The sequence below is a fragment of the Procambarus clarkii genome, chromosome 67 (genome assembly GCF_040958095.1).
Source record: "Procambarus clarkii isolate CNS0578487 chromosome 67, FALCON_Pclarkii_2.0, whole genome shotgun sequence".
Lineage (NCBI taxonomy): Eukaryota > Metazoa > Arthropoda > Malacostraca > Decapoda > Cambaridae > Procambarus > Procambarus clarkii.
Window position 1 is genome coordinate 2,309,145 of NC_091216.1, and position 21,409 is coordinate 2,330,553.

Here is a 21,409-nt window from a genome sequence, read left to right on the forward strand (position 1 = left end):
GAATAGGGTAGTCTGTGCATTAAGCATTTGGCACTGAGTTTTCCCATATAACAGGAACCGATGAAAGAGCATCCGAGGTCCCACACTATCTCATCGCCTGGGAGAGGATTGGAATTCTGGTTGGTTAAATACCCCAGAATTCCTACCTCTCTTATGGCTTTGAAGTATAGCGTAGTGGATACAGCATGCAACTGCCACCTTGTTGGCCAGTGTTCGAGTCTCCTGGTGGGTTGAGTGTCTAAAAAGTTATAAACTTCAGCTACTGGAATAGGGTAGTCTGTGCATTAAGCATTTGGCATTGAGTTTTCCCATATAACAGGAACCGATGAAAGAGCATCCGAGGTCCCACACTATCTCATCGCCTGGGAGAGGATTGGAATTCTGGTTGGTTAAATACCCCAGAATTCCTACCTCTCTTATGGCTTTGAAGTATAGCGTAGTGGATACAGCATGCAACTGCCACCTTGTTGGCCAGTGTTCGAGTCTCCTGGTGGGTTGAGTGTCTAAAAAGTTATAAACTTCAGCTACTGGAATAGGGTAGTCTGTGCATTAAGCATTTGGCACTGAGTTTTCCCATATAACAGGAACCGATGAAAGAGCATCCGAGGTCCCACACTATCTCATCGCCTGGGAGAGGATTGGAATTCTGGTTGGTTAAATACCCCAGAATTCCTACCTCTCTTATGGCTTTGAAGTATAGCGTAGTGGATACAGCATGCAACTGCCACCTTGTTGGCCAGTGTTCGAGTCTCCTGGTGGGTTGAGTGTCTAAAAAGTTATAAACTTCAGCTACTGGAATAGGGTAGTCTGTGCATTAAGCATTTGGCACTGAGTTTTCCCATATAACAGGAACCGATGAAAGAGCATCCGAGGTCCCACACTATCTCATCGCCTGGGAGAGGATTGGAATTCTGGTTGGTTAAATACCCCAGAATTCCTACCTCTCTTATGGCTTTGAAGTATAGCGTAGTGGATACAGCATGCAACTGCCACCTTGTTGGCCAGTGTTCGAGTCTCCTGGTGGGTTGAGTGTCTAAAAAGTTATATATATATATATATATATATATATATATATATATATATATATATATATATATATATATATATATATATATATATATATGAAATGAAATGAAAAAGCCCTGATAAAGCTGGACTTCAAAAATGCTTTCAATCTGGTTAGAAGGGATGCAGTACTCAGTGCAGTTCATCGCCTTTTTCCTTCCCTCTACCCGTTTGTAAACTCATGCTACAGCAAGAATCTAACTCTGCTTTTTGGGGAACATGAAATTGAATCACAAGAAGGTGTCCAACAAGGTGACCCCCTTGCTCCTTTTCTTTTCTGCCTAGTTATCAAGGAAGTCACCGATAACCTGTCCAATGAGCTCAACATTTGGTTTTTGGATGATGGTACTCTAGCCGGCTCCCCAGCCTCACTCTTGGGCGACATAAGAATAATTCAGGAGCAAGGAACAGTCCTAGGCCTCACCCTGAACCCTTCCAAGTGCGAAATAACCTCCACCAACCAGCACATAATAGAGCAAATAAAGGTTGTTTTGCCTGACATTCATACAACCAACCCTGAGGACAGCACACTCCTAGGTGCTCCTCTTGGAAGGAATGCCATCGATGGGGTCCTTGGTAAGAAGATCACTGACCTGAAGAGGATGAACGAGAGGATTGAAGACATCGATGCTCATGATGCACTTTACCTCATCACCAAATGTTTGTCCCTTCCCAGGCTGACCTACTTTCTAAGATGTTCGCCATCTTTCAACAATATTAAATTAGAAGAGTATGACAGCTTGCTGAAATCAACACTAGAAAAAGCCCTCAATCTTTCCCTCAGCGACTCACAGTGGAAACAGGTCTCCCTTCCTGTCAGACTCGGGGGGGGGGGGGCCTTGGCGTGCGCACAGCAACACAAATTGCTGTACCAGCATTCCTGTCCTCTTCAGTGGGGTCTGACAACTTGGTGAAGGAAATCCTACCTGAGCACCTAGTTCAACAGGCAGGGGTGCATGATCCCAGCTTCACAGACTGCACAACCAAATGGGTCTCTCTCGCAGGACCAGCACCCCAACCACCGCCTTCTGAAGCCCATAAGCAATCCAGCTGGGATCGCCCCATTGCCGACCAAGAAGCTGCAACTTTGCTAGAAGCTGCGACAACACCACATGACACTGCCCGACTTAGAGCTGTAGCAGCTCCCCATGCAGGTGATTTCCTATTAGCAACCCCAATGTCAGCAACCGGCACCCGTCTCACACCGCAGGCCCTCCGAATTTCCGTGGCTCTCCGCCTCGCTGCCCCAATCCACACCGAATACAGGTGTATTTGCGGCGAGGCAGAGGCCGACAGATATGGACGGCATGGCCTTCTTTGCCAAAGGACGGGAGGATGGCATGCAAGACACGGCGAGGTCAATGACATTATTAAGAGAAGCCTTACCACAGCCAGTTGTCCAGCAGAGAGAGAGCCCCGTTACCTAATGTCCCGCAACTCTGATGAGCCTGTTGGTCGCCCAGACGGAATTACGGTGAACCCCTGGAAGAATGGTAGACAGTTGGTGTGGGACTACACTTGCGTTTCAACTTTAGCCAATACCTATGTTGACTTCAGTGCTACACAAGCAGGAGGAGCTGCCAATCACCGGGAAGCGGCCAAGTCACGTAAATACAGAGACCTTGAGCACCACAACAATTTTGTCCCCATTGCCTCAGAGACACTTTGTGCCTGGGGTAAAAGTGCTGCTAGCTTTTTGAAGGAGTTGGGGTCTAAGCTAATCGAAACAACTAGAGACCCTAGAGCTGCCAGTTTTCTTTTTCAGCGCCTTAGTGTGGCAATCCAGAGAGGAAATGCTCACTGCATCCACGGTTCCTGCCCGCCATCTGAGGAGCTGCAGGAGCTATTCAACTTGTGACAAGCAGCCTTGTACCCTGCATGTAATCAATATTGTAACTTTTTTTGTGTAAGGACATTTTCAAATAAAGTTAGATAAATATACACACTTACCAAAAGAATAGGGGTTGTAGGAGAAGAAAATATGAAAGTGTTCAGTGAGGATCCACAAGGTCTTCTCTGAGTACTCTTTATTTTCTTCTCCGAGGCTATGGGTCCCTACACTTGCACCAGAGGTGGTACCCCTTTATATATATATATATATATATATATATATATATATATATATATATATATATATATATATATATATATATATATATATATATATATATATATATTAGTATATTTTGGTAGCAGTCTTTCCTTTCCATATTATTAAATATGACCGAAAAAGTAAGATTAATAATTCTAACACGAATTTTCTCAATCTTTCGTACATTACGCTTCACTGTTGGAGGTAAATCAAAAATCACTTCTCCAAAATTCATTTTTATTTCTAGTCTGACGCGACACGGGCGCGTTTCGTAAAACTTATTACATTTTCAAAGACTTCACAAATACACAACTGATTAGAACTTACGTCTCTCTGATATTATATCTACATTTGAGTGAGGTGGGAAGGGTGATGTGGCATTAACACAAGACAGAACACTAGAGGATATTAATAGGGTATTAAAAGTATCAACACAAGACAGAACAGAAACAATGGGTATTGAATAGAAGTGTTTGTAGAAAGCCTATTGGTCCATATTTCTTGATGCTTCTATATTGGAGCGGAGTCTTGAGGTGGGTAGAATATAGTTGTGCAATAATTGGCTGTTGATTGCTGGTGTTGACTTCTTGATGTGTAGTGCCTCGCAAACGTCAAGCCGCCTACTATCGCTGTATCTATCGATGATTTCTGTGTTGTTTACTAGGATTTCTCTGGCGAACAGTCAGATGTAACAGATCTTGGAAAAGATGTAACAGTCTAGATGTAACAGTCTAGAAAGATGTTTTCTAGATGTAACAGTCATGGAAAAGGGCGGAGGTTTCCACACTGCAGTCTACACAAAGGAAACAAACATAGGAATGTGCCTAAATGCCAACAGCGACTGCCCTGACAGGTACAAGAGGAGTGTTGTTAACGCATACGTCGACCGTGCTCTCAGCCACAGCTCAGAATGGAAGCAAGTCGACGAAGAACTCTGTAGGGTAAGGCAGGTTCTAGTCAATAACGGCTTCTCCAATGGTTTCATCGAAGACATCATAAGAAGGAAAGTGAAAAGCCATGCAACCTCCGAAGAGACAACTAACACAACACCTATACCCCCTATTAGACTATTTTACAGGAACTTCTTTTCCACAGCTCATAAAACAGAGGAAAGGGTCCTGAAAGATATTGTTAATAGAAACGTTATCCCTACAGACAAAAATCAGAGGATACAACTGACGATTTACTATAAAACCAGAAAAACGGCCAGCCTACTCATGAGAAACTCTCCAGACACGAAACAGAACGCTTTAAAAGAGACTAACGTCGTCTATGCCTTCAAATGCCCACTTGGGGACTGTAAGCTCCAAAAAACCCAGTATATAGGCAAGACAACAACATCTCTTTCTAGGCGTTTAACGATGCATAAACAACAGGGCTCCATTAAGGAACATATAATCTCTTCTCATAACCAAACCTTCGCCAGAGAAATCCTAGTAAACAACACAGAAATCATCGATAGATACAGCGATAGCAGGCGGCTTGACGTTTGCGAGGCACTACACATCAAGAAGTCAACACCAGCAATCAACAGCCAATTATTGCACAACTATATTCTACCCACCTCAAGACTCCGCTCCAATATAGAAGCATCAAGAAATATGGACCAATAGGCTTTCTACAAACACTTCTATTCAATACCCATTGTTTCTGTTCTGTCTTGTGTTGATACTTTTAATACCCTATTAATATCCTCTAGTGTTCTGTCTTGTGTTAATGCCACATCATCCTTCCCACCTCACTCAAATGTAATGCCACATCACCCTTCCCACCTCACTCAAATGTAGATATAAAATCAGGGAAACGCAAGTTCTAATCAGTTGTGTATTTGTGAAGTCTTTGAAAATGTAATAAGTTTTACGAAACGCGCCCGTGTCGCGTCAGACTAGAAATAAAAATGAATTTTGGAGAAGTGATTTTTGATTTACCTCCAACAGTGAAGCATAATGTACGAAAGATTGAGAAAATTCGTGTTAGAATTATTAATCTTACTTTTTCGGTCATATTTAATAATATATGTCTACAGGAAAGACTGCTACCAAAATATACTAATATATATATATATATATATATATATATATATATATATATATATATATATATATATATATATATATATATATATATATATATATATATATTGGTGTATACTGGCAGCAGGTTTTCTTTCAAACATGTTTCATTGAATATGACCGCATATTCTGTATTTATTATTTTCTGGTTTAGGGCTTCTATCCCTCTAACTATTTTCTTAGCATCAGGGCTTAATTGGAATAGGAGTTCTCCAAAACTCATTTTCGTACTTTTAAGGTGAAGAAAAGAAGTGATTTACTATAAAAACACCCAAATCACGGAACTATTTACTCTACCCACCATGAGAGTAAGGACAAGACAAGAACATATCGATGCCAACACAGAAGACAATGTCCAACATAACAGGCCAATTACACTGGATTAATCTTTGTGTTTAGATAGGAGATGCCTCGTATGGGCCAATAAGCCTTCTGCAGCCCCTATGTTTATCCCTTATGTATCCCCCCATGTTTTCACCTTCATTGTATTATCACCTGACCTAATGCGGGTATAAAATCAACTAGTATTGTAAGATCTGTTCACTTGAGAATGAACCATGGAGGTTCGAAACGTCGTGCAAATTATACAAATAAGTGTAATACACTCTATAGTAAATCACTTCTTTTCTTCACCTTAAAAGTACGAAAATGAGTTTTGGAGAACTGCTATTTCAATTAAGCCCTGATGCTAAGAAAATAGTTAGAGGGATAGAAGCCCTAAACCAGAAAATAATAAATACAGAATATGCGGTCATATTCAATGAAATATATATATATATATATATATATATATATATATATATATATATATATATATATGTCGTACCTAGTAGCCAGAACGCACTTCTCGGCCTACTATGCAAGGCCCGATTTGCCTAATAAGCAAAGTTTTCCTGAATTAATATATTTTCTCTATTTTTTTTCTTATGAAATGATAAAGCTACCCATTTCATTACGTATGAGGCCAATTTTTTTTATTGGAGTTAAAATTAACGTAGATATATGACCGAACCTAACCAACCCTACCTAATCTAACCTAACCTATCTTTATAGGTTAGGTTAAGTTAGGTAGCCTAAAAAGTTAGGTTAGGTTAGGTTAGGTAGCCGAAAAAACATTAATTCATGAAAACTTGGCTTATTAGGCAAATCGAGCCTAGCATAGTAGGCTGAGAAGTGCGTTCTGGCTACTAGGTACGACATATATATATATATATATATATATATATATATATATATATATATATATATATATATATATATATATATATATATATATATATATATATATGTCGTACCTAGTAGCCAGAACGCACTTCTCAGCCTACTATACAAGGCCCGATTTGCCTAATAAGCCAAGTTTTCATGAAATAATATATTTTCTCTAATTTTTTTCTTATGAAATGATAAAGCTACCCTTTTCATTATGTATGAGGTCAATTTTATTTTATTGGAGTTAAAATTAATGTAGATATATGACCGAACCTAACCAACCCTACCTAACCTAACCTAACCTATCTTTATAGGTTAGGTTGGGTTAGGTAGCCGAAAAAGTTAGGTTAGGTTAGGTTAGGTAGGTTAGGTAGTCGAAAAACAATTATTTAATGAAAACTTGGCTTATTAGGCAAATCGGGCCATGCATAGTAGGCTGATAAGTGCGTTCTGGCTATTAGGTACGACATATATATATATATATATATATATATGTCGTACCTAGTAGCCAGAACTCACTTCTCAGCCTACTATTCAAGGCCCGATTTGCCTAATAAGCCAAGTTTTCCTGAATTAATATATTTACTATAATTTTTTTCTTATGAAATGATAAAGCTACCCATTTCATTATGTATGAGGTCAATTTTTTTTTATTGGAGTTAAAATTAACGTAGATATATGACCGAACCTAACCAACCCTACCTAACCTAACCTAACCTATATATATAGGTAAGGTTAGGTTAGGTAGCCAAAAAAAGCTAGGTTAGGTTAGGTTAGGTAGACGAAAAAACAGTAATTCATGAAAACTTGGCTTATTAGGCAAATCGGGCCTTGCATAGTAGGCTGAGAAGTGAGTTCTGGCTACTAGGTACGACATATATATATATATATATATATATATATATATATATATATATATATATATGTCGTACCTAGTAGCCAGAACACACTTCTCAGCCAACTATTCAAGGCCCAATTTGCCTAATAAGCCAAGTTTTCCTGAATTAATACATTTTCTCAAATTTTTTTCTTATGGAATGATAAAGCTACCCATTTCATTATGTATGAGGTCAATTTTTTTTTATTGGAGTTAAAATTAACGTAGATATATGACCGAACCTAACCAACCCTACCTAACCTAACCTAACCTATCTTTATAGGTTAGGTTAGGTTAGGTAGCCGAAAAAGTTAGGTTAGGTTAGGTTAGGTAGGTTAGGTAGTCGAGAAAACATTAATTCATGAAAACTTGGCTTATTAGGCAAATCGGGCCATGCATAGTAGGCTGAGAAGTGCGTTCTGGCTACTAGGTACGACATATATATATATATATATATATATATATATATATATATATATATATATATATATATATATATATATATATATATATATGTCGTACCTAGTAGCCAGAATGCACTTCTCAGCCTACTATTGTGGGATATTTGGGTTTGATTCTGATTAATTAATAATTAAAATAGTAAATTAAATTACGAAGGACCACCCGCTTTTAAAGTAAAGAGGGAAACTGAGAATTTCAGATCATTAGATAAAATTCTAGAGAAAACCAGTGACTATGGATATGACTAGAAAGTATGATCATAAGAATAATTAATGGGCTGTATTATTAAAGAAACAAACCTCAAACACCTACATTGGGTGGTTATTACTGGAGGTCAGTACGTCCAGGAATCAGTGTGGTTCGTTCACTAATTCAATTAATAATAATCTAATCCTATAAATAATGCTGAATATAATATTATTCATATAAAGAAGGACATGAATATGAGCATAGTAATGATTTACAGTAAATCACACATTATGTTGAAACATTCTGAATGTATCAAATTGCTAGAATATGGAAAAAAGAAATAAGCCTTAGCTTGTAGTAGGTTCCTTTAGATAACCCTGGAAGTCCTCTTAATCTCCAAGTCTGGTACACTGACGAATGGCACGGTTAACATGGAGAAGACAGCATGAGGAATTCGTCTCTCAAGCTGCAAGATAAATAACTACCAGTAGCAATTGATTTAACTACTCAATTCATATTCAAGATTATTGATATCTACAGATGGAATTCTAATCACCTGTTATTAGGTGTTATCTCGCCGCGTGACGCGCAATCACCCCGCTATTATTAAACCTGTAAATGATGCATCAAATAAAGGGTACTTAGCTGTGGGCACTGTATAAGTATTAAGATTGCCGTAATTTCGCATCCCAGGCTCCGGTGAACCTATCCTGGATTGATGCTTTTCAAGCTGGCTGATCACGTGTCGTCAGGAACCAAGTCTAGGGTCCCTCTTTTAACACCAGCACCAGTTGAAGATATTATCTGCAAGGTCGTTCACGCCTCACAGTGGCGGCTTTCATCTGCGGATGAATAACACCTGCCCGATTTGCTGGGCAATGGCGTCGTTTATGAGTACGGTAAGTGCAGTTCTGCCTCCTTCCGGCTCTGCACGTGTCCGCGTACCGACTGAGGATGGCGTCCCCCAACCCACGCCGAGTCGACGTTCATGACACAAATTATTGTCTTGAACATTAATATTTCTCGCATTCGCGCTTGAAACTCTAAAGACTGGACGGGTTTATTATTTAGAGGAACGAAATATTATTATTTAACTATTTAAGAATAGTAAATATATAAGGGAGAGGAATTAATGTCTCCCCATGCCATTCATTGATGACGTTAACACTACCGCGAGGTAGACGGTATAATTCTAACGCTCTATTCGGCTTTTAGTTAGAGAACAATTCGTCTGCAATCAGTTGTCATACAGAATGCTTTAATTATGGAGAATCGTATTTAATTCTCACACAAATTGATTATAATGTGTTTTTCTGTAAAGAAATCTGACGCAATACTGGCGTCAGGTGACGTGAGAATTCTAGCCTAATGCACAGATGAATTATTAGTACAGGAGAATTCTACGAGTTGTTAATTTTACTTACTACAATATTAAGTATGGTTAGTAATAAGTAATGAGAATACAACAATGCTGTATTCGATGTTGGAAATATCCAACATAACTCCGGGGGGGGGGGTTCCCAGGGTCGCAGTGTACTGTGTTGTACTGACCTATCCCGAAGTGATATTAAGATTAATACATTAGTATGTTAATATGTTAGTATGTTAGTACACACATAACGAACGTCCCGGATTTATCAAGGACTTACAAGAATTTGAGTCTTGTTATTCACAGGTCAGCTGAAACATGTTGTTTGTAGCCTACACAATATTTATAAAATTTAACTCTCCCAATTTAAACTAACAAAATCTACAGTGATGCGATATCTTGGGTCACAGTGACGTGTAATGTTTCGTTACGTGATATCACATCATAGTATCAGTACAGTTTTCTTAGTGGGAAATGAAGGAAATTATTCTTCTTCAGAGTTATAATAGGCTCGCAAATTCCGCCTACATTGTTGAGCTGCAGCTCTAGCGGGACGGTTGCTTGGAGGAACAAATTCATTGTCCTCTGAAATTACTGGGGAAACTGGATCTGACTGATATTCTTGTTCAGTCAGTTCTATGGGAACCAGCTTCTCTAAAGTTTTTAGAGTAGTGTTGCCTTTGCATAAGACCTTAACCACTCTTAGGACACCTTGTCGATCTGGGTGAATGGTGACGATTTTTCCTATAGGCCACTCGGACCTTGGTCCATCACTGTCGACTAGTACAAGGTCTCCAGGTTTTAATTGTACCTTATTGTAAGGGCTCGAAGCTCCGTAGTGGTACTCTCGTAGAGCTGTGAGGTATTCTCGAGTCCACACCTCATTCCACCTGTTAATAACTCTAGAAAGATGCTGGTAGCTTTCCACCAAGTCTCCTCTGGTCACATGGGATGGGTCTACAGGGTCCTCTTCGGCTAAGGAGATGAGAGGGCTCAGTAGACCTCCATGGATCAAGTGAGAGGGGCTCAGTGGTTCTCTCTGGGTGTAATCATCAGACAGGTAGGTGATCGGGCGGTTATTGACTCGTGCCTCGATTTCCACAACAATAGTTTGGAGTTCTGAGTAACTGACCTTTTGTCGGTGTAACGTTTTCCTTAGACATCTTTTGACTGTGCCTACCATTCGCTCATAGAACCCACCTTGCCAAGGGGCTCTTGGTGCTATGAATTTCCAGTGACATTGTCTTCTTTGTAAGACTGATTGCACTTCAGGGTGGTTCCAGACTTCTCGCAAACAACTTTCTCCCGCTACAAAATTAGATCCGTTGTCTGATATCATTAATCTAGGACATGATCGACGGGCAGCAAATCTGCGGAAAGCTTGAATGAAAGCTTCAGCACTCATGTCTGGGGTGACCTCTAAGTGCACGCCTCTGGTTGTAGCACAGGTAAAGAGACAAATGTACGCCTTCACTGGTATATTATCTGGGTTACCAGTGAGGAATAAGGCTCCTGTATAATCTACTCCAGTGGTTTCGAATGGACGAAGATGAACTACTCGCTCTTCTGGGAGTGGAGGAGGTCCTGGGTAAGGACAGACTCTAGCGTCGTATCTCTTACAGATTACACAAGATTTAATAATGGTCTTAACAGTCTGACGACCTTGAGGAAGCCAGTACCTTTGTCTAAGGTCGGTGAGAGTATCTAAAACTCCACCATGTAGGGTACCATATTGATGGTGATGTAAGACAAAAAGTTTAGTTATGATGTGGTGACGAGGTAAAAGGATTGGGTTCTTAGTGTCTAAGTCAATCTTTGCATGTAGCAAACGTCCTCCACATCGTAGTATGTTATGAGTGTTGACATCGTACCAGATGCCCAGAGATTTAGTGAGTTTATCCGGAAGATTCTCAAATTCGCTTCCGTAAGTCTCCTGCTGCACCCACTTAATCCAATAGTGAACAGGATTGGGAAATTTGTGTCGAATCCCTACTTTAGAGAGAAAATCAAACACGTGTGCAGTCACTCGTAACAATTTGCTTAAATTAGAATAATGATGAGGATTAATGGCTAATGTTCGCTGAGGCTCAGGGGCCGGATTCAGGAAGGTACTTACGAAGGTTTTTCCTCTTAGCTAAGAGCGAATTCCTTCTTAGCGCCTTCGTGGCGGCTAGGTCCGTATTCAAGTAGGTACCCTAAGTGGAAAAACCTTCGTAAGTTCATTCCGGGATTTAAGTGTGGTTTCGACCACTCGTAGCTTTACGTAAACTGGATATAAGTCATTTTTTCTCTACTACATAACACTGGGATCGATTTATGATATTGGAACATGACCAAAATATTATAGCTGGTGAATCTAGTGAAGAGGAATCCTTCGTGTTAGTTATATATGCATTCTCTGCTTGAAACTTGAAGTAAATATGTGTTTGATGATAGTAGAATTAGTTTTATAATAGCAAGATATTATACCAGTAGTTATTAAGTAAATAAACACTGGTGAACATGAAATATGAGAGAAGGTGATGAGCCCTGCCTGATGGGATCATTTACTATCACCAAATGCCCCTGTTCACCTAGTAGTAAGAGTGTACCTTAGCTATACATACCCATTTCTAATTTATTTAGTTTGGTTTTATTTTGAAATTAAATCTGGGTGAGACATAAAATAAAAATATGCTGCACAAATGATGTTAGGTAAGGAGAAGGGTAAAAATGTCACAAACTTTATTCATTGAATACTTAAAGCTATAATTATGACTATATACTGTAGATTATTAAAAAAGAGAGAGGGAAGTAGGGGTCCAAAACCTCTTCCTGTTATACAATTTGGGTGTGGAACAAGTAATTATCAAAAGAAGGCACCATGCCGGGAAGGCTATGTAGCAGTAAGGCAGTGAGGTGAGGCAGCTACTTATTTGAGAAATGCTTATTTTATTTACCTTATAAGCTGAGGCAACTTATTTTATTTGAGGAATACTCAGCTGATTCCTCTACATTTAGCATGGAACAAATTTGTGTCCAAGACCTCTTCCTGTTACTCAATTTGGCTGTGTGTAACCAAACTAGAAGTGCTCTACAAATCAAGGGACCCAGAATGTGGAATGACCTCCCGAATCATGTCAAAGGCTGTACCTCTCTCAACCAGTTTAAGAGTTAAACCAAGTACTGCCTAATTAACTCCATGTAACCTAACTTACCTCCTAAATGTCAACCCATGTCTTGCTATTTTTTAAACAACGCTGTTCACCAACATGTGCAATTGCTGAGTTATGCTATGCTAACCCCCCTTTTTGTATTTTTTATTCCTTCTTTCAACACAATTTATACCTAATCCCGATTACTAAGTTTTAGTCTGTGTTTTTTCCCCCACACCTTGCCCGAAATGCTATGAGTATTAGTGGCTTTAGGTATTGTATGTACTAGCTCTGCCTATAAATCCAACATTATGTTTGTAAATCAACTGTATGTACTTTTCCTGAATAAAATGTATTTATTATTTATTTTTTAATCAGTAAGTATTAAAAGAAGGCACCAAGCTGGGAAGGCTATGTAGCACCATTGTGTGTAACAATAAACCAAATTTTTTTTAACAAATAATGCACCTGTATGGTAAAACAAATCCTGTCAGCTGTAAAAATATTGATGCAGTTATTTAAATGAAAAATATAATGAAAGAAATATTACTGGTTTATTTTTATCCTATCTTTTTGTACTGTACAGTATATCCAAGGAAGTGAAAAATTGAGACATAATACACAATTTAATGAATGATTAGCATGGATTAGCAGTTCAAAAGAAATATGACTTGTATTACATATCAACATGAGATCTTAATGATCCATGGTCAACATGATTTAATAAGGATAATACAGTACTGTATTTGTAATAATACAAACTATAATTTAAAATCTTTATTACTGATTTTTTTTATTAAGAAGATTAGGTATACACAGCAATGTGCTGCTACCCTATTCTATATGGAATATTACACAGTGTAGATAAAAAACTAGCTATAAGTTTATCTAATACTCCCATCTCACAGGATGGTTAGACATACTGTACATGGAATCAATTTAGAAAATACCAGCCTCAATACAAAAAACAAATCATCTCTGACTAAACAACTCTAAGCAATTTTCACAAGAGGTAAGCACTGAATCATGGAAACATTATATTATAATTACTCTTACCAGTTTCTACAAAACTCCTCTCAAACAATGTATTTTTAAACATGTTTAGGTATACACAGCAATGTGCTGCTTCCCTATTCTGTCTAAAGGACCACACAGTGTAGATCAAAAACCAGCTACAAGCTCACCTCACAGGATGGCCAGTCATACATGGAATTAGGAGAGAACAAAATACTTAATGCTGATCTATTAGCCTCCACTGGCAAAATCTGGGTGCAGCACAAGAATATCTTCCAATATTCCTGAGTGTATGAAGTAATTACAGAGCTCAAAATACCTCATACCATTTGGTATGAAGTCACTGATAACAGGACAATCACAGATATAGTGTTGGAGAGTATGTTCTCTCAAGTAGGACTGAAAACAGATGTTTTTTCCACCAAGAGGGCTATAAACCCATGGAACCGCCTACCCGCTGAAGCCGTAAATGCCAAATTCCAGCTAAAAAATGTAATTAAGACCATTGGCGGGCCCTTCAACAAGCCGCCGGCTTTCTGTCCTCTTCGAGGTCACTAGATAGTTAGTGGCCCTTGGGTAAATTCAGTAAATATATACAATAATTGTCAGCGCATCTTCCGAGCAACAAGGACAGCTACACAGTATCTCTTAGAATTACGTAGGTAAACAACAAATGTAACATATTTGTTTACTACAATGTCGGTGCTGGCTGTAGAAGTTGAAAAAACATTGTTTTACTTCGAAATATACTAATTTTATAAGAAAATTCGACGTAAATAGGAGGCAGTAGAGCTGCGATAAGCCAGCGCTAAATCTTCAATATGAAGAATGTTGCTGCTCTCTGATTGGCCAAACGAAACACAGTAGTGACCTCTATCGGCACGCAGGTGAACCAACAATTTTTCTTCCTAAGTATACCTTATTGAATAGCACCTAAGCATCTTCTTAGGGCGCACTTAGGAACCTTCGTAGCAAACCCACTTACGAAGAAATACACAGAGCTTCCTGAATCTAGGTCCTGGTTCCTTCATGGGAGCGGTGATACTGGTCACTATGACTTGTGGCTTTTGTTTGGGCCACTGACCACCAACAAGCCATGAAGGTCCATTGAACCACAGCGAAGATTTGACAAGTTGTTTTAATGTCAATCCTCTTGATAAATAATCGGCAGGATTGTCCTTAGTAGGGACATGTCTAAACGTATATCCTGCGAATAAATCATGAATCTCCCTGACGCGATTACTGACGTAAGGAGTTTTGTTGTTATTGTTTCTTACCCATTGTAAGACTGCCTCGTTGTCTGACCACACTACAATCTCACCAAAGTGGATATTACTGAGTGTCTTTGCCAGGCAATGGGCCAATCTTACTCCCACTAGCAATGCAGTCAACTCCATCTGAGGTAAGGATCTCTTTTTGATGGGAGCAACTCTTGCTTTTGATGTGAGTAAAATTGATTGAGCACTGTTAACTAAATAGGCTACTGCGCCATATGCTTTGCCAGAGGCATCGCAAAAAACGTGCAAATTGGTGGGTAAGTTTGGTCCTGAAGCATTACGTGGAAATTTCAAAACACCTAACTGATTAAAATCCGTTGAGAGTATTTGCCATTTGGCTTGTAACTCACTTGATAACGGATCATCCCATCCCATATGTTGTTGCCAGCACTCCTGCATTAGGAGTTTGCCCCTTATTAATATAGGACTAAGTAGGCCTAAAAGGTCAAATGGTTGGCTGACAAATGAGAGCAGTGTTCTCATGGTAAGGGTTGAGTTATCAGTTGGCACTGACTTGACATTCATCTCGTCAGTGTTGGTGTTCCATTCCACGCCTAGAACCTTTAATTTACTGGGTACCTGATAATCGGGAAATTCTTTCTCAATTAACTGGTTAAGCAGTTTATTATTTGAGGCCCATGACTGTAGAGGCATATTAGCTCCTAACAGTTCACGGTTAGCCTCATGGTAGATTTCTGCCAGATCAGCTTGATCATTAGTTGTCCCCTGGAAATTGTCGACATATAAGTTGTCGCTAATGGTTGCCTTATAAGGGCTGTCTGATTTCCTCAAATGCGTGTCTAGTGTTGCTTGCAAAAGAAACGGTGAGGAGGTAGCACCAAATAATACAGAGGCGAACCGATAGGTGATTATATCACTGTTAGGATCCAGTGGATCCTTGTACCAGAGGAATTTTGTGTAGTCACGATCTTCCTCCTGCAATCCTACTCGGAGAAAGGCTTTGCTGATGTCAGCAGTGTAGGCAAAAATGCCTGTGCGAAATCGCAACAACACGTCATGTAGCCTTTGTGTTAGGCTAGGTCCCGTTTGGAGACATTCATTTAGAGACACACTATTAGGCTTTACTTTAGCACTGCAATTAAAGACAATACGAATAGGTGTTGTCAGTGAATCTTTCACCACAGCATGGTGTGGTAAATAATGACCTGTTTTTCGGTCATCGTGTTCAACAACTTCAATGAACTTGTTAAGTTGTTGTTGGATAAGTTGGTGATACATGGTTAATTTTTCTGGCTGCTTCTGCAGTCGTGTTAATTGAGACCGCAATTGTGAGGCTGCCATAAAATAATTCACTGGAAGTTGGGGATGATCTAACTTCCATGGAAGTCTTACCCAGTATTGTTTATTTGAGTAGACAACTGTATCCAGATATTGCTGGTAAGTCCATGTATCATCAGGACATGGTTGCTCAGGGATGATGCCTAACGTATCTAAATCCCACAAACGATGTATTGGTGGGTCAGACTCAATGTCCTCGGCTATTTCCCTGAAGCGTAGGGGTGACTGCTCTAAGCCTAGTCACGCCACAATTACATTATTGGTTTGTTGGTTTGTGGGCGCTGGACCTTGTCTGAAAAGCACGGGTCCTGTGAGCAATTTGCCACCTGCGGATGACAATAAATTCATACCATGTTGCCTAGTGCATCCAGTGATAAACTTGTAATAATGATCCGCGCCTATTAATATTCCAATATCTGTGAGACAATCGGAATTTATTTTATGATCCGCTAGCCTCATGCGGTTTCGCTTAAGGTGTCTCGCTGTGCGAGCTAATCCTGTGACTTGTAGGTCCGTAGGAATCTTATCCACTACCACCGTGTGGATTGGGCTAGCAGAGGATCCTAGTCTAACTAGTAATTTAACTACCTTGTAGTCACGTGGTCCACTATTTGATAGGAAACCAGAAATGTTTAACTTCACACTTTTGGCAGGTTTTAAATTTAAATCATCTACCAACTGTTGTGTGATGAAGTTTTTTTGGGAACCTTGGTCAAAGAGACCTCTACTGTTAATTCTAGATCTTCGGTTTATTAATTTAAGCTGAGCAGTAGGCAAGGTAGTACTGTTGCCTGACTCAGTAGCGAGTACATTCACTTCGTGATGTACTTTACAATATTGCACTGAAGTAGAAATAGTAAAATTCTCTCCAGTGGGCATAGTTGGTGTAGGAAATTTCCTTCATAAGGCGTAGTGGTGTACACCCTGGTTACAACGGTTGCAAGTACGTAGTGGTACTGCACACTTCTTGGGATCATGAGAACCCATACATTTAGTGCATTTGTGCAATTCCTGTAACCTTTTAACTCTAGCATTATACGTAGGATAAGCTGAGCATTGGGAAGTTCCTGATTGCAGAACAGACACTTTCTTGGATTAATAGACTTAGTCTCTTTAGTAGACAAGTCATGAGTTATCTCTGAAGGAGATACTGAGTAGGTACCTACATTTCCACTTCTTTTCCTGGTGGATGGAGTAGGTTTGGATTTATATTTATTAGACTTACTTGGAGTCTGTTTAGGTTTGACTGAAACATCAGTATTAATTGGTTTGGACTCAGGTTTAATTTTGTCATGAGTCTTTAACCTATTAACTGTGATCCTCAACCCCTCGAAAATCTGATCGAGAATAAGAAACTCAGTATTATAATGTGAGCAGAGCTCTGTCAAGACGTTTCGAGGTAATTTCCTCAGTAACAATAGCTTGATAGACCATTCAGAACTAGGTATATTAACCTTGGTACCTAAGGCCTTCACTAGAGACTCTACTTCTAGTCTGAAGCTTTGAAGTGACTCTGGTCTACTGTTTGGTGCATTCAGATCTAGTAATTGATAATAAAGGGTAGCTATACTTAACTCTTTGTTGCAATAGTTCAACTTCAGGAGTTTTATAGCTTCCTCATAATTACTCTCATTAAGATTAAGGTTATGTATGACCTTTTTAGCCTCTCCTTTGAGAAGACTGAGTAGGTATGAAAATTTAGAAACTTTGTCTAGAGACTGTTTCTTATGGATGTGAACTTCAAAGGAAGTCCAAAAATTATCCCAATTTTCTGTATCTAATCCTGAAAAGGTGGGCAAGTCTAGAGTAGGTAAACGAACCTCAGGTAAGTGATTATTGAAGTGAGACCCAGTGTTGCTGGCATTGGATCCAGACTGTTTGGCTAATTTAGATAGCCTGAAAATTTTATCATGAGTATCCTCTTCATATTGGGAGATGTCGGTTACTATTTGACTTACTTCATCAGGATCAATTTCTACAGTATTTAGCAGAGCAAGATAAGATTGACTTGCAGTTCTGACTTGATCAAATTTCAGATCAGCCAATCTAACTGTTGACTCTAAGTGATAAGAGTCAATGGGATTATCTTTAGTTAAGTCATCAGCCTTATTGATTACTCTGGTCAAGTGACCTTTAAGGCCAATGTAGGTTCTCCTCAATTGTTCAGGAGTAGCCATGTTGGGCTTAGGTTTAAACTTCACAGTGTTAGGGTATGTATTACTAATGAAGCTTGGATACTTGTTCATTAGTGAACAGGTAACATTAATTGTAGCCTAAATTAAGGTGACTACTTTATGGTTTACCTCACTTGAGGTTGAATGTACCTACCTACCTAACAACAAATAGCTAGATATTTTGTGCACTGTCTGAACTTCACCACTAGTTCTCGTCCGGTTAGCTCATCCATATCACCATCAGAGTTAATGGAGATTATCCAGCAATACACAAAATAGATACACAAAATAATGTATACAAGAGAAATATTATGGAGACACTCCAATCAGAGTTATCTCAAGATTTATCCCACCCTATAGAGGGTCAGCACAAATAATGTAATATATACACAACACTGATTAGTTTTAGATCTAGTCGTAATAATTCCTAACTAAGAACTATAAAATTATTTAGTCTGGGCTTGTACCAAATTCAGCACAATCTCAGCCTAAATTCTACCTAATAACATGGGTAAAGATTATTGTGGTGCAATAAGGTAAATATAGTTGTGCTGTATTTTTGGGTTTTTGTTTTATAAGAGTGCTCTTGCATACACAGGTGAACAATTATGTACAGTTAAGTTTGGCTTGCTAGCCATAGCGTCTTGTGATGGTTGATGGTGTTAATTAACTTGTCAACCACATGCAACCTAGATTCCCCTGACAAATGTACACCGTCTCTGTTCAGGTTCTGTCTGTAAGGTCTGGCTGTAAATTGGATATATGTGGCATCCAATCTCACTCGTTTTTTCAGCCTGAAATTTATGTACTTAGCAGCTCTCAGGTAGTATTCCGGAGTTACTCCCCAATGATTATCTTGGCTTGGTTGGCGAGGCTCCACTAATGTGAATACTACTGATTCACTGATGAGCTTGAAAGAAGAAATTATGTTTTTGAGGTGTTTGATCACCTCGGCTGGATGACGAGTGGGGTGGATGTCATTACCACCTAAGTATATGATGGTTAGGTGGTGAGGCCACTCTAACGCAGGTGTTAGGGTGGTGTTATTGTAAAAGTTATGAGCTGTTGCTCCTGGTGACCTAAAGAGTCTCACCTCGGTGTGAGGTATAGGTCTAATTGTTGTGGGTAATTGGCTATGACCCACTAAAGCCACTTTATACATGAGGTAAAAGTAGCAATATGTTAGTGTGATCTAGGCTAACTGATGTGTTACAATGTTAGTTGACACAATTAATTAAATAGTTAGTCTAGCTTCTATCACACAAGAATTAGTTATTAATGGTTAATATTTTAATTATAAATTTAATGCCTATCCGGTTCGAAGGACCATAATGTGGGATATTTGGGCTTGGTTCTGATTAATTAATAATTAAAATAGTAAATTAAATTACGAAGGACCACCCGCTTTTAAAGTAAAGAGGGAAACTGAGAATTTCAGATCATTAGATAAAATTCTAGAGAAAACCAGTGACTATGGATATAACTAGAAAGTATGATCATAAGAATAATTAATGGGCTGTATTATTAAAGAAACAAACCTCAAACACCTACATTGGGGGGTTATTACTGGAGGTCAGTACGTCCAGGAATCAGTGTGGTTCGTTCACTAATTCAATTAATAATAATCTAATCCTATAAATAATGCTGAATATAATATTATTCATATAAAGAAGAACATGAATATGAGCATAGCAATGAGTTACAGTAAATCACACATTATGTTGAAACATTCTGAATGTATCAAATTGCTAGAATATGGAAAAAAGAAATAAGCCTTAGCTTGTAGTAGGTTCCTTTAGATAACCCTGGAAGTCCTCTTAATCTCCAAGTCTGGTACACTGACGAATGGCACGGTTAACATGGAGAAGACAGCATGAGGAATTCGTCTCTCAAGCTGCAAGATAAATAACTACCAGTAGCAATTGATTTAACTACTCAATTCATATTCAAGATTATTGATATCTACAGATGGAATTCTAATCACCTGTTATTAGGTGTTATCTCGCCGCGTGACGCGCAATCACCCCGCTATTATTAAACCTGTAAATGATGCATCAAATAAAGGGTACTTAGCTGTGGGCACTGTATAAGTATTAAGATTGCCGTAATTTCGCATCCCAGGCTCCGGTGAACCTATCCTGGATTGATGCTTTTCAAGCTGGCTGATCACGTGTCGTCAGGAACCAAGTCTAGGGTCCCTCTTTTAACACCAGCACCAGTTGAAGATATTATCTGCAAGGTCGTTCACGCCTCACAGTGGCGGCTTTCATCTGCGGATGAATAACACCTGCCCGATTTGCTGGGCAATGGCGTCGTTTATGAGTACGGTAAGTGCAGTTCTGCCTCCTTCCGGCTCTGCACGTGTCCGCGTACCGACTGAGGATGGCGTCCCCCAACCCACGACGAGTCGACGTTCATGACACAAATTATTGTCTTGAACATTAATATTTCTCGCATTCGCGCTTGAAACTCTAAAGACTGGACGGGTTTATTATTTAGAGGAACGAAATATTATTATTTAACTATTTAAGAATAGTAAATATATAAGGGAGAGGAATTAATGTCTCCCCATGCCATTCATTGATGACGTTAACACTACCGCGAGGTAGACGGTATAATTCTAACGCTCTATTCGGCTTTTAGTTAGAGAACAATTCGTCTGCAATCAGTTGTCATACAGAATGCTTTAATTATGGAGAATCGTATTTAATTCTCACACAAATTGATTATAATGTGTTTTACTGTAAAGAAATCTGACACAATACTGGCGTCAGGTGACGTGAGAATTCTAGCCTAATGCACAGATGAATTATTAGTACAGGAGAATTCTACGAGTTGTTAATTTTACTTATTACAATATTAAGTATGGTTAGTAATAAGTAATGAGAATACAACAATGCTGTATTCGATGTTGGAAATATCCAACAACTATGCAAGGCCCGATTTGCCTAATAAGCCAAGTTTTCATGAATTAATTGTTTTTCGACAACCTAACTTACCTAACCTAACCTAACCTAACTTTTTCGGCCACCTAACCTAACCTAACCTATTAAGATAGGTTAGGTTAGGTTAGGTAGGGTTGGTTAGGTTCGGTCATATATCTACGTTAATTTTAACTCCAATTAAAAAAAATTGACCTCATACATAATGAAATGGGTAGCTTTATCATTTCATAA